The sequence below is a fragment of the Bombyx mori genome, chromosome 14, assembly GCF_030269925.1.
Source record: "Bombyx mori chromosome 14, ASM3026992v2".
NCBI classification, from domain to species: domain Eukaryota; kingdom Metazoa; phylum Arthropoda; class Insecta; order Lepidoptera; family Bombycidae; genus Bombyx; species Bombyx mori.
In genome coordinates this window covers 6213165-6226248 of record NC_085120.1, presented here as the reverse complement: position 1 = coordinate 6226248, position 13084 = coordinate 6213165, and the positions used below count along the sequence as shown (strand labels likewise).

General features: G+C 42.5%; 1 protein-coding gene across 3 annotated transcripts in view; it reads right to left on the bottom strand.

The window, feature by feature from the left end:
* LOC101740122 (uncharacterized) overlaps nucleotides 1–13084 on the bottom strand; it is a 125250-nt gene that overhangs the window by 36761 nt on the left and 75405 nt on the right. The window contains exons 1-2 of one of the 3 annotated variants that reach the window (XM_004922594.4): nucleotides 1913–2002; nucleotides 1686–1716 (exon numbers count right to left, since the gene is read on the bottom strand). The exons of the other annotated variants lie outside the window; for them this stretch is intronic. The gene's annotated coding sequence lies outside the window, so the exon portion shown is untranslated. Of the gene's footprint in view, nucleotides 1–1685; nucleotides 1717–1912; nucleotides 2003–13084 lie in introns of those variants that run through there. 3 annotated transcript variants of the gene reach the window in all.

The window sequence follows — 13084 nt, the reverse complement described above, 5'->3', positions numbered from 1 at the left end:
TAAATCTACCACGGAGCAGTCAGTCGTTACGAGTCGAAGGGTGGAACATCAGGTGGGCCTGAGTTCGTTCACCTTTAGCAATAAAAAGGACCGATAGTTAAATTAAAAGGATCGGTCAATTACATTATTTTCTGTATTGTTTATAAGATAAATTTTGAATCACTTAATAAACATGGAATCATTCCTATAACAACAATAACGAAGCACGTCATTTAATTAATGGCCAGCACGTTCGTCTGTATTGCCCCCAAATGACGTCATCTGTAACTGCTTCGCAGGAAGATACCCACAAAACGGCTATACTTTGTAGTCACTAAGCATCAAAAATTAATTTCGTCCTATTTCTATTGAATGTCCAAAGTACTTTTACAGTTCTGTCTGATACGAATTTTCTAGACGCTTGCTTAGTAATGATAGCGTTTCTAGAAATAGTGCCATTACCAATTTCAAAATCACCACGTATGTAATATATATTATTATGTATTAGAGTTGCTTACATTTTAAATACAAATATACTTCCAATCATATCCGTTGATAAGCCGTAAATTCTAGGTCCATTTTGTGAAAAGTCATACGTTTTTGGGATTCTTACCACTACGAACTTATTTTTTTTTATGAAATTTACAAGTGTTCATGTAATATGTTATCAAGCTCTCAGCCAGTTCGTGTTATATGTAGTTTTTATTTAATAATACGATACGACATTGACTGCGTTCATATTCTGATCTAGTTGAAAATTAATATGAATCATTCATTAGCTGTTTAAAGATTCAGAAATATTACACATTGACCAAACTGGCTGTATTAAAGTACCTGAATTTAAATGCCATGAGAAAGTCAGTTCATAGACGTGACATGACATTTCGCAGTAAAAGGGCGCAACCCTTCCAAAGGGCGCTCAAGTGGGGTGGAGTCGCGTATAATTTTCGATATAGAACGTACTCTAGACAAACATAATTATGCAGCTTTACATAAAAAACCTTTTGTAGAAGCAGTAGTTGTATATCAATCATTTGATTATCAATGGTTTTCTTTTTTTGAAATTGAAGTTTACCTAATCAGTTGGTTGACATAAAAAATTAAAAGAAAATAAATCAATTCCTTGTAACATTTCTTGATTCAGTTTTTTGGCATAGTTCAGTGTTACTTGATATAAATTGTACAATTACTCGTAGTAATTCAGTGAGTCGAATAGAAAGCACTTTATTGAAGATCAAAGATAAAGAATCTAAAGGTATAAAAAATACTTAAATACTTCAAAAAAGATAACGTGACATATTGTGTCTTATCCCTTAAATTGACCTCTTCCAGTCGATCGTCTATATAGAGAGCTTGCTGGTAACAATTGATTATTATATTACGTTGAAAGCCCAAATTTGTGAAGCAAAAAACTTTACGTGCGTATTTTTAAGCATTTTATTAATTTTGACTAAAATTTACATGTAACTTGTAGTGCATATTAGAATAAGTTTTAACATACACCTTACACAACCCTCGAAATAAAAATAAAATAAAATAAAACAAACATTTTAAACAAAATTCACGACATACAAAGCCGTATCTTAAAATCCTGTCAATTTATATGCATGTATTTGAAACTCAGTGAAAAAACAACGACAAAACACTATAAAAGGTATTTGTTTGATAATATCGAATTTGTGAATTTTAACCGAATCAAATCTTACCGTTCGTCCAATGCAACTGCCTTTTCGAATTCTGAAAACGATACACAAGTGTCATTAAAAACGACAGATTATAAATTTAAAATGAGCTTAACGTATTTATAATTTAAAAACATTTTATGACGACGGCTGTGCCCACGGCCCTTGACGACCAAATTTTCCGGTGACGTAATAGTTAGGTAACCCATCAATCCCTATTATGTAAAAACTTATAAAAACAGAATACTTACAGGGTGGCCTGAACCGCCAGGGTCCAAAGAACCCCACGGAGCTTAACATGTCGGCTGTGTTGCCTACTCGACTGGTACCACAGGAGTGACACCTGGGTCAGCACCACTCGCCTCGGCTACCCCAGGGCGGTACCAATACCACCAGTTATACCACCACGCATGCGTGTTCGCGGGTGGGGCAGAAAAATATTGATTTTTCCGGACCCCTATACCTGTGATGGGTTGATACGAGCTCTATTCACGGCATAGCGGACAAATTGCCGTGAGGGTGGTGATTCGGTTAAAGGCGAGGTATTAATTATGTAGTGAATGGAATGATTGATCGGGATCCAACTGATGGTATGGTGTTTGTGTAGTGTCACGTCGTCAAATCTTTAAGAACACGGTAGCTCCAACAACAACTTCGAGCTAACAATTACTGCGTGTTTGATGCTAGATAAGATTAACATTTAGAACACGTCATAGTATTGCAATTAAAAAAAACATATTATGGTTATGGCGTGTGACTTTTAAAATCTTAAAATTCCCTTGTTAAAGTTCGCTTGAGTATATAGCTGATCACAAAATAATCTATTTCAATTTGATTACTTCAAGAAGTCCACTAGAGGCTTATTATGTCGATTTATTTACCCCTTTATTCGCATCCGCCCGCTACTCTAGCTATTGCGGTCAGAGCGCTGAAATCACAACTTGCGCAATCGTAGGGCTTTCATTGGTTTATCGCTTCGTACGGGCTTGGTTTTTTACGAGTGTCGATAAAGCTGAATTTGCTAAAATTACCTTCAATCAATGAATTGCATAACAAAATAAAATTATATGTTACAAGCTCAAAGGCATGCGTGTTTCTTTCTGAACATTAACACAATTAAATTTCAAAGTAAAAAATGAAGACCATTTACTTTGTTTTGTGCGCCACATTTTGTATTTTTTTCAATGTCAAACTTATGTAAGTTTTTCAATAAGTACCTATACAAATATTTGTATTCAATACCTCAATTTAGTAAAAATATTTCAACTGTTTCGGTTCCAAGCTTAGTCTTGTTTCGTCTAGTCGGACGTCCCTGTCGATTAAATAATTCTTTTTGGTACCTTACGATATGTTCCTAACTGCATTTTAATTATTTTTCACTAAGGTAAATTGTGGCAACCCATTTCATTTAGGTATTACTCGCATTTATGTCGGCAAATTCAGATTCAATTCTTCCTTCATTTTAACCATTTTACCTATGAACTTTACTCGCAATAACTTCTCTGTGATGTTCAGATTTTCTAATTTAGAAAATTAAAAAAAACTTTATAAATTGATGCATCATCTCTAAATTTCGTTAGGTAATCTAGAACAAAATATTCTTGTTTTTTTTCAAACCTTGTTCTTTAGTTTTGGTATTTGTATAATATATTACTAGAGGTCTAAAATTATTTTTTATTAGGTGCTACATGTTTTTCTTGATATAAATTCCAGTATAGACAAGCTTCCCGACTACTTAAAGTTATTGGATTACCAGATCCCCTAGCAATTTGAGCTCTATTGTCTTGCTTCAGACCCGAGATTTGAGCTTAAAAATAAATGAATTGGAGAATAGAAGCTTTAAAATTTAAGATGCATATGGATACATATCCAGGATACAACGCACAATCTCAGGAGCTTCTACACTACCCTTGATTGACTAGCAGAGAGCTCCTTAGGCATTAAGTCCCCCACTGTATTCTAGTGCGCCAAGTTGATTAAATGAATTGAATGAATGAATGATTGAATATGATAGAAACTGTTTCTTAGTTCTCTGCCAAAATTTTACTTAACAATAGTCTTTACGTAAATTTTAGGCATCAAACTGTGGTCTAGGTTTCGTGTCTACGGTTACTCACAGAGCGTAGTTATAATAATAATGCCCCTATACCTAATGGATGTTCCACGGAAAGCGCATTGCAGGTTTTATTCGAGTCATGAAAAACAAAAGCTAACAAAAACTTATTCATTCAGTCTATTTATGCTGACCTATTGCGTTCTTGACGTTGTTCTTAAGTAACTAGCCTTGTCTATGATCAAGACCAGCACGAACCTTGAGATATGAAGTATCTCATGGCATTAGTAAAAATTAGTACGTTTTCAGAAGATTTAAAACGATAATAATGAGTATTATTCATAGTTCAAGCTCTATACATTTGTTTACATAATTTCGCAAAGGATTCAAATGACAGATAAGGAACGGTTTTTGCTAGTAGCAATCATGAAGTCTGTAACCAATAAACTACTACATATTACTTTTAGTAGAGGTAGTTATTATATCGGGGGCATGTTGCATGATTAAGGTGTAAGAAGAATATGAGAACAGAAGGAGAAATATGAAAATAAATCAAGTCATAACTAGGAACAATCCAGCTGTAATTGACCTTTTTTTTTGCTTACCTATTGATAGCAACCTCGAGGGGCTATGCTATGAGCCTCAGGCTTTTAGTAACCCTAGCCCACTGAGAAGATCCGGCGAGAAACTCAGTGGGTTGTGTCTGTGAGTTAATTTTCATGACGAACACTTCGTCCCATCCGACGGGTTCGACGAGAACGGTGACCGGTATTTGGAATGCCTAAAAGCAACGAGAGTGGATCAGGAGGTTCCGAAAGACGTTTAATATATATTTTTTTATTTGTTGTTTAGCCGGGTAAAAGAGTTCGCAGGCTGAGTATTGTAAAGATGTTACCAGAACCCTATCGCTATGTGAATGTCGCCACCCACTGAAGTCTTAACTGTACTGTAAATGGCTCTCCCACTCTTCAAACCAAAAGGCAAGATTGTTTCGTAACAGAAATAGTCAAAGACAGCGGTATGTACTTAATGTACAAGAGTCAGGATCATTAAGCACCTTTTTTTTTGGGCCCAACCTCCTACGAGGTCCCCGCGTCTAGGGTGCGCGCGGGGTATTAGGGACTCCCCTGCACTCTTAGATTCGACGTTCGATTTCCGTTCGGGGTTAGAATCTGGTCAGAGTAGGGGGTTCCCGCTGTCAACACTACAACCAGACTCGCTAGTCGACGACCAGCATCGTCGGTCTCCTGCCTGCCGGGTCGGAACGTGATACATCGCCAACCGGGTCACTCTTCCAACGATCATTAAGCACCTAGATCAATCGATCCTAACGATCGAAACTAAAATAAGTTTACTAGAAACATAAGTAAGCAACTGAATTGTTGTTAGTTTTTTTAACCATTTAATCTTAATTACATTTGTAGAGCAAAGCAATAAAACTAATTTATTGTCATTGATCCATCATACCTAAGCAAATTTTCATGTTAATCGGACATCTTGAAATTACTCAAACATTCCATTATATAGATAGATATTGGTTAAGCAGATAAAAGTATTTATTTATTAGCGCACAGAAATCAAGAAAACGTATGTATCAGCACCCCGTGACCGATACGAGTCATTCAAGTTTCCATGAACGCCAGGCGCACCTGGTACCTGATATATGAACGTTTTAATTGATCACATTTAAATAATTATCCATTCAGATGCTGTTTCGACATTCAATTGCACGTTATATTTTTATTACTCTTTTGAATGTCGTTTTTGTCGGTATAAAGTAATCTAAACTTTATATGTTTGAAATGATAATTTAAACTAGTGTGGCCTTATTTATTGGAGAGCTTCGGGAGTACTTTTAGACTTATAGTTGAGATGTATGAAAGAAGCTCTCGATGCTTTTGATATTAAGCGGATAGACGTCGTAGTCATAAATGCCGTTGTTGTACAATTGAAAATATTGACCTGAGAGGCGTCTATTTTTTCCAGTATTCCATTCCATACCATTCCTTAATATTTCCATAAATATTCCATATTGCATAGGTATATAGTTAAACTTTGAACTTTAATTCATAATTCTTAATATAACTCATATGACATTCACTCAATTATTTGCTAAATATCCTTGTTAATTTAAAATGTAGTGGGGTGATATAAAGATTTGATTTTCTGTGTTAAAGCTGCTCTATGTAGCTAAGAAGCCAAATGCAAAATTTAAGATCTCCGTCGCCTTATTATCAGTCGAACAATATAGCTACTCCTAGTTATAATGGAACGCATTTATAATGTTTGTAAAAGAAAAATATCTTACTGTCAACATAGTAATCGTAATAAGTAAGCAATAGGAACCGAGAAAAGAAATTACATTAGAGAAATAAATATAGCTCCCAGAGCCAAGTCGCACATTTCAAAAGATGATTTAGGTCAATACCCTGGTCATTGTTTAACCAATATTTTTTTTGCCGACAAGCAGTAATACATTCCTGTTTGAAAAGTGGGGCAGCCGTTTTACTATAGCATTGAGACTTACTATTAACTCTCACTCAACTCTCAAGGTGGGTGGTATTAACATTGTGTTGATGTTCATTTCTATAGGCTTCAGTACCATTTAACACCAGTTGAGCTGTGAGGTCGTTCAGCTGTCTAAGAAAAAGAAAATGAGCGGTAAAATCATAACTTCTTTAGTTTGTATTAATATTGAGTAACATTAGTCTTACTATAACATATTAGCCAACTTTATGGTCAGAATTCAAGAGATTTCTAAGTTAGTAGGATTTCAACGTACACATAATCCGGAATTATCAAATCCAATTAATTCAAGACCTAAGTAAAGAAAGATCAGTAAGACATAAAAAAAGGAAAATAAAAGCGCTCGAATCGCGAGAATGTCATTTAAGTGCATGATAAAAATATCACATAAACAGTAATTTTATTTAATAAAGTGTCGAATATATTGTATTTTGTCCACTTTAAAATTGGTATTATAAGGTTTTGCTTTATAAAACACCCACCTAATTTGAAATCGATGCTTATCTTTTCCTGCCCAGCAAAAATGCTCCGTGGCCAAAATAAACCAAATGGTAGTATTCACGCAATAGTAACTAATAAAATTAGGGGTGTAGATGTAAGACCTTGGGATGAACATAATCAAAGGGAAGAAGATACCACTACTTATTTTTTTATTTATTTAAGGCAGTAACATGAGCTATGGGAATGTAGTAACAGCAACTAGAGTTTCGAGGTTTGGTGTCGGGATCTATTTCAGTCAATAAGAATGTTGTAGATGGAAAAATCCAGTCCGATAGAAGCACCCGCCGCCTGCGGACGTGCTCATCGACCACTCAATCGCCCGGCCATTGTTCGCCTGGTTTTATTGTTAGCCCGGCCTTTGTTCACCCGGCTTTTGTTCGTGGCACATCTGCCGACAGAGTGTATTTCTGGAAGTGTTTGTTTTGTTTTGGTTTATTTTTGTTGTTTCCTTTTTTTTTGTTGTTCTTTCTTTTTCCTGCAGTAATTGTGCCGCATCGCCACCTGTGTTCAATCGAACCGCTAAGTACCGAGAAGTTGGGGCCTCGCCGCAAGGCGAGTGTGTTTAAGACCCGGGACAGCCCCACCTGGGTCAGACATCATGGAAGCTTTATTTACAGAATTCCTCCGACTTCGCCACCCTAAGCTCACTTCTGAGTTTCTGGCTTTCAAGGCCGATCACGCCGTGAGCCCTCTCGCGGATTCCGCCGTGCTCGTCGCTCCCACGTCGTACACCGCAGCGTCCGCCATGCCTGCCGCTCCCGCGTCGCCTATACTAGTGGGTAAAACTGCTGCGTCGTCCGCAGTGACCGCCGCTCCCCTGGCGCGATCATCCGCGGGTTCCGTAGGGTCCGACGGACGTCCTGCATCTGCCCGTAGGTCGCCTGCTCCCGAGTCTGCTGCCTCCTCGTCCTCCGACTCTGACTCGGACATGGAGGTCGACCTCGCCCCCGCCTCATCGACGGATGGATTCACCCTGGTAAAGGGTAAGAAGCGCGCTGCGGAATCCCGAGCTCCCGCGGCCGCTAAAATTAGTAAAGCCGCGAACGCGTCGCGCCCTCGCCCTCCGACTCCCGTCGCTCCCCCTGCCCGTGCCACACCGTCGCCGCGTCCAGTGGCACAAAATAAAACTCAGACCCCTCCCGCGGTAATCCTTCAAGAGAAGACAGCTTGGGACCGAGTTTCCCTGGCCCTTCAGGCCAAAAAAATTAATTTTATCAGCGCCCGTAACCTCGCGAATGGGATTCAAATTAAGGTAACGACACCCGACGACCATAGGGCCCTCTCAAGCTACCTCCGAAAGGAGCGTATAAGTTTCCACACTTATACGCTTCAGGAGGAGCGTGAACTTCACGCGGTCATACGCGGCATCCCAAAGGAATTAGATGCCGATCTCGTCAAGGCCGACCTTCTAGAACAAGGTCTGCCGGTCAATTCCGTGCACCGCATGCACACAGGACGCGGGAGGGAGCCATACAATATGGTTCTCGTCGCTCTCCAGCCTACCCCCGAGGGCAAGCAAATTTTCAACGTACGAACAGTCTGTAGGCTTTCCGGAATAACCGTCGAAACCCCTCATAAAAAAGGCACTCCGAGCCAGTGCCATAACTGTCAGTTGTACGGGCACTCTTCCCGTAATTGCCACGCGCGCTCCCGATGCGTCAAGTGTTTGGGCGATCACGCCACGAGCCTTTGCACTCGCGATCAAAAAACCGCTACGGAACCGCCTAGCTGCGTCCTGTGCCGAACACAGGGTCACCCCGCGAATTACCGTGGTTGCCCCCGAGCCCCTAAAATAAATCGCCGCGTCGCCCGCCAAAACCGCCTCCGAGCTTTCGGCCCAGACATCAAAGCCACGGCACCCTCTGTGCCGAAGGCTAAGCCTGCTTTCGTGCCGGCGTCGGTGCCCAGCGTCTCGGCCTGGGCTAAACCGTTGCCGTACACGAACACGGCTACAACTCTCTCCCCCGCGACTCATCCCACCCCCGCGATACGTCCCTCCCCCGCGACTCGTCCCTCTCCCGCGACCTGCCCTCCGACCGCGTCCGACAATCTCGCTCTAGCGATCGACTTTTTTCAGTCGATCAACTTTGATCGCGTTAATGCTTTGGGCGACGCCATCCGCGCCGCCTCCACTGCACAACACTTTATCGCCGTTGTGCAAGAATACGCTGACGTATACGCGTCGTTAAATACGTACGTCCTCCCCTCACTCCGCCGATAATCAATGGCGTACATAAGTAGAATCAAGCCCCTATCCGTAACGATAGGATTTTTTAACGCTTACGGTCTCGCAAATCAACGTCGTCGTGGCCTAAAGGATAAGACGTCCGGTGCATTCGTATCGAGCGATGCACTGGTGTTCGAATCTCGCTGGCGGGTACCAATTTTTCTAATGAAATACGTACTCAACAAATGTTCACGATTGACTTCAACGGTGAAGGAATAACATCGTGCAATAAAAATCAAACCCGCAAAATTATAATTTGCGTAATTACTGGTGGTAGGACCTCTTGTGAGTCCGCACGGGTGGGTACCACCGCCCCGCCTATTTCTGCCGTGAAGCAGTAATGCGTTTCGGTTTGAAGGGTGGGGCAGCCGTTGTAACTATACTGAGACCTTAGAACTATATCTCAAGGTGTGTGGCGCATTTACGTTGTAGATGTCTATGGGCTCCAGTAACCACTTAACACCAGGTGGGCTGTGAGCTCGTCCACACATACAAGCAATAAAAAAAAAAAAAAAAAAAAAAACGTGATCAGGTTTGTGATTTTTTGCGTGACCATCAAATTGACATTTTTTTGGTGCAAGAGACCCTGCTTAAGCCCGCGCGCCGCGACCCTAAAATCGCGAACTACAACATGGTTAGGAACGACAGGCTCACTGCTCGTGGTGGTGGTACCGTCATTTACTATAGAAGAGCCCTGCATTGCGTCCCAATCGACCCCCCCGCGCTTTCTAACATCGAAGCATCAGTATGCCGAATCTCACTGACTGGACACGCGCCGATCGTTATCGCGTCCGTTTATCTTCCACCGGATAAAATTGTTCTAAGTAGTGATATTGAGGCGCTGCTCGGAATGGGAAGCTCTGTCATTCTGGCAGGCGACCTAAATTGTAAACACGTCAGGTGGAACTCTCACACCTCAACCCCTAATGGCAGGCGCCTCGACGCGTTAGTCGATGATCTCGCCTTCGATATCGTCGCTCCGCTGACCCCGACTCACTACCCGCTAAATATCGCGCATCGCCCGGATATACTCGACATAGCGTTATTAAAAAACGTAACTCTGCGCTTACATTCGATTGAAGTAGTTTCAGAGTTAGATTCAGACCATCGTCCCGTCATTATGAAGCTCGGTCGCGCTCCCGATTCCGTTCCCGTCACGAGGACTGTGGTGGATTGGCACACGCTGGGCATCAGCCTGGCTGAATCTGATCCACCATCGCTTCCGTTTAGTCCGGACTCTATCCCGTCTCCTCAGGATACCGCTGAAGCCATAGACATCGTAACGTCACACATCACCTCGACATTAGATAGGTCATCGAAGCAAGTTGTAGCGGAGGACTTCCTTCACCGCTTCAAATTGCCCGACGATATTAGGGAACTCCTTAGAGCTAAGAACGCCTCGATCCGTGCGTACGATAGGTATCCTACCGCGGAAAATCGTATTCGAATGCGTGCCCTACAACGCGACGTAAAGTCTCGCATCACCGAAGTCCGAGATGCCAGATGGTCTGATTTCTTAGAAGGACTCGCGCCCTCTCAAAGGTCTTACTACCGCTTAGCTCGTACTCTCAAATCGGATACGGTAGTAACTATGCCCCCCCTCATAGGCCCCTCAGGCCGACTCGCGGCGTTCGATGATGACGAAAAAGCAGAGCTGCTGGCCGATACATTGCAAGCCCAGTGCATGCCCAGCATTCAATCCGCGGACCCTGTTCATGTAGAATTAGTAGACAGTGAGGTAGAACGCAGAGCCTCCTTGCCACCCTTGGACGCGTTACCGCCCGTCACCTCAATGGAAGTTAAAGACCTGATCAAAGACCTACGTCCTCGCAAGGCTCCCGGTTCCGACGGTATATCTAATCGCGTTATTAAACCTTTACCCGTCCAACTCATCGTGATGTTGGCATCTATTTTCAATGCCGCTATGGCTAACTGTATCTTTCCCACGGTGTGGAAAGAAGCGGACGTTATCGGCATACACAAACCCGGTAAACCAAAAAATAATCCGACGAGTTATCGCCCGATTAGCCTCCTCATGTCTCTAGGCAAACTGTATGAGCGTCTGCTCTACAAACGCCTCAGAGACTTCGTCTCATCCAAGGGCATTCTCATCGATGAACAATTCGGATTCCGTGCTAATCACTCATGCGTACAACAGGTGCACCGCCTCACGGAGCACATTCTTGTGGGAGTTAATCGACCAAAACCGTTATACACGGGAGCTCTCTTCTTCGACGTCGCAAAAGCGTTCGACAAAGTCTGGCACAACGGTTTGATTTTCAAACTATTCAACATGGGCGTGCCGGATAGTCTCGTGCTCATCATACGGGACTTCTTGTCGAACCGCTCTTTTCGATATCGAGTAGAGGGAACCCGCTCCTCCCCACGACCTCTCACAGCTGGAGTCCCGCAAGGCTCTGTCCTCTCACCCCTCCTATTTAGTTTATTTATTAATGATATTCCCCGGTCGCCGCCGACCCAGCTAGCCTTATTCGCTGACGACACAACCATTTACTACTCAAGTAGAAACAAGTCCCTAATCGCGAGTAAACTCCAGAGCGCAGCGTTAGCCCTCGGACAGTGGTTCCGAAAATGGCGCATAGACATCAACCCGGCGAAAAGCACAGCAGTGTTATTTCAAAGGGGAAACTCACCGCTTATTTCCTCCCGCATTAGGAGGAGAAATATCACTCCCCCGATCACCCTCTTCGGCCAACCTATACCCTGGGTCAGGAAGGTTAAGTACCTGGGAGTCACCCTGGATGCATCCATGACATTCCGCCCACACATAAAAACAGTCCGCGACCGTGCCGCATTCATTCTCGGCAGACTCTATCCCATGATCTGTAAGCGGAGTAAAATGTCCCTTCGGAACAAGGTGACACTTTACAAAACTTGCATAAGGCCCATCATGACTTACGCGAGTGTGGTGTTCGCTTACGCGGCCCGCACACACATAGACACCCTCCAATCCCTACAATCTCGCTTTTGCAGGTTAGCCGTCGGGGCTCCGTGGTTCGTGAGAAACGTTGACCTACACGACGACCTGGGCCTTGAATCAATCCAGAAATACATGAAGTCAGCGTCGGAACGGTACTTCGATAAGCTATGCGTCATGATAATCGCCTTATCGTTGCCGCCGCTGACTACGCACCGAATCCTGATCATGCAGGAGCCAGTCACCGTCGACGCCCTAGACACGTCCTTACGGATCCATCAGATCCAATAACCTTTGCATTAGATGCCTTCAGCTCTAATACTAGGAGCAGACTTAGGGACCCCAGTAACCGTACTCGTCGAACTCGACAAAGAGGTCGACGTGCAACCTAGCCCATGCATCAGCCCGCTGAGTTTCTCGCCGGATCTTCTCAGCGGGTCGCGATTCCGATCCGGTAGTAGATTCATTCGCGAAGCAATTGCTCTTGAGTTGTTAGGTCTCCTTCGGAGGCGCTCGGGCAGCTGTTAGTAAATCCCACCCCTCCTGGCTGAGCCTTTGCTCGCCCACCTGTCCTGGTGAAACTGGAAAGGCCTTCGGGCCACCAGTAATCTCTCAATCATAAAAAAAAAAAAAGATGGAAATAATAAACACAATAATCATTGGTTACTAGTAGTTAATGGAATTGCGACTTTAAGTTCATGTCTTAAGGTAGGTGACCAAAAATGTCATTGTGAGGCCCTAAAATAACTAGGGCCAGCAGTCTGCTCCCAACAGCTGCGGACTGTCAAGACCAACATACTGAGAAAACTCACTAGGTGCGGAAACCTAATGCATTTGGATAAACGCCTTAAAAAAATTGTCATTACTATAATCACGTTATTATGAGGTCCCGTAACAACTTACCTACAATGGGCCGTATGTACATATGTCTTCCCGTTTTAACAATTCTTACTTAAGATAAGATACATTTGACTATAGTTAAGTAAAATTTAATTGAATACAGTAAATCATGTTTATATATACGGTAGTTATATTTTTTATCGTGTAAATTTGATAGGCTGTAAATTTTTTATATATTTTATTACTTCAAATCGGTTATTATGCGTAATTTGATATTTAATAACCTCAACAAGATCATTTGCATATCATTATACTTTTTGTTCAAACGGAATTAATAG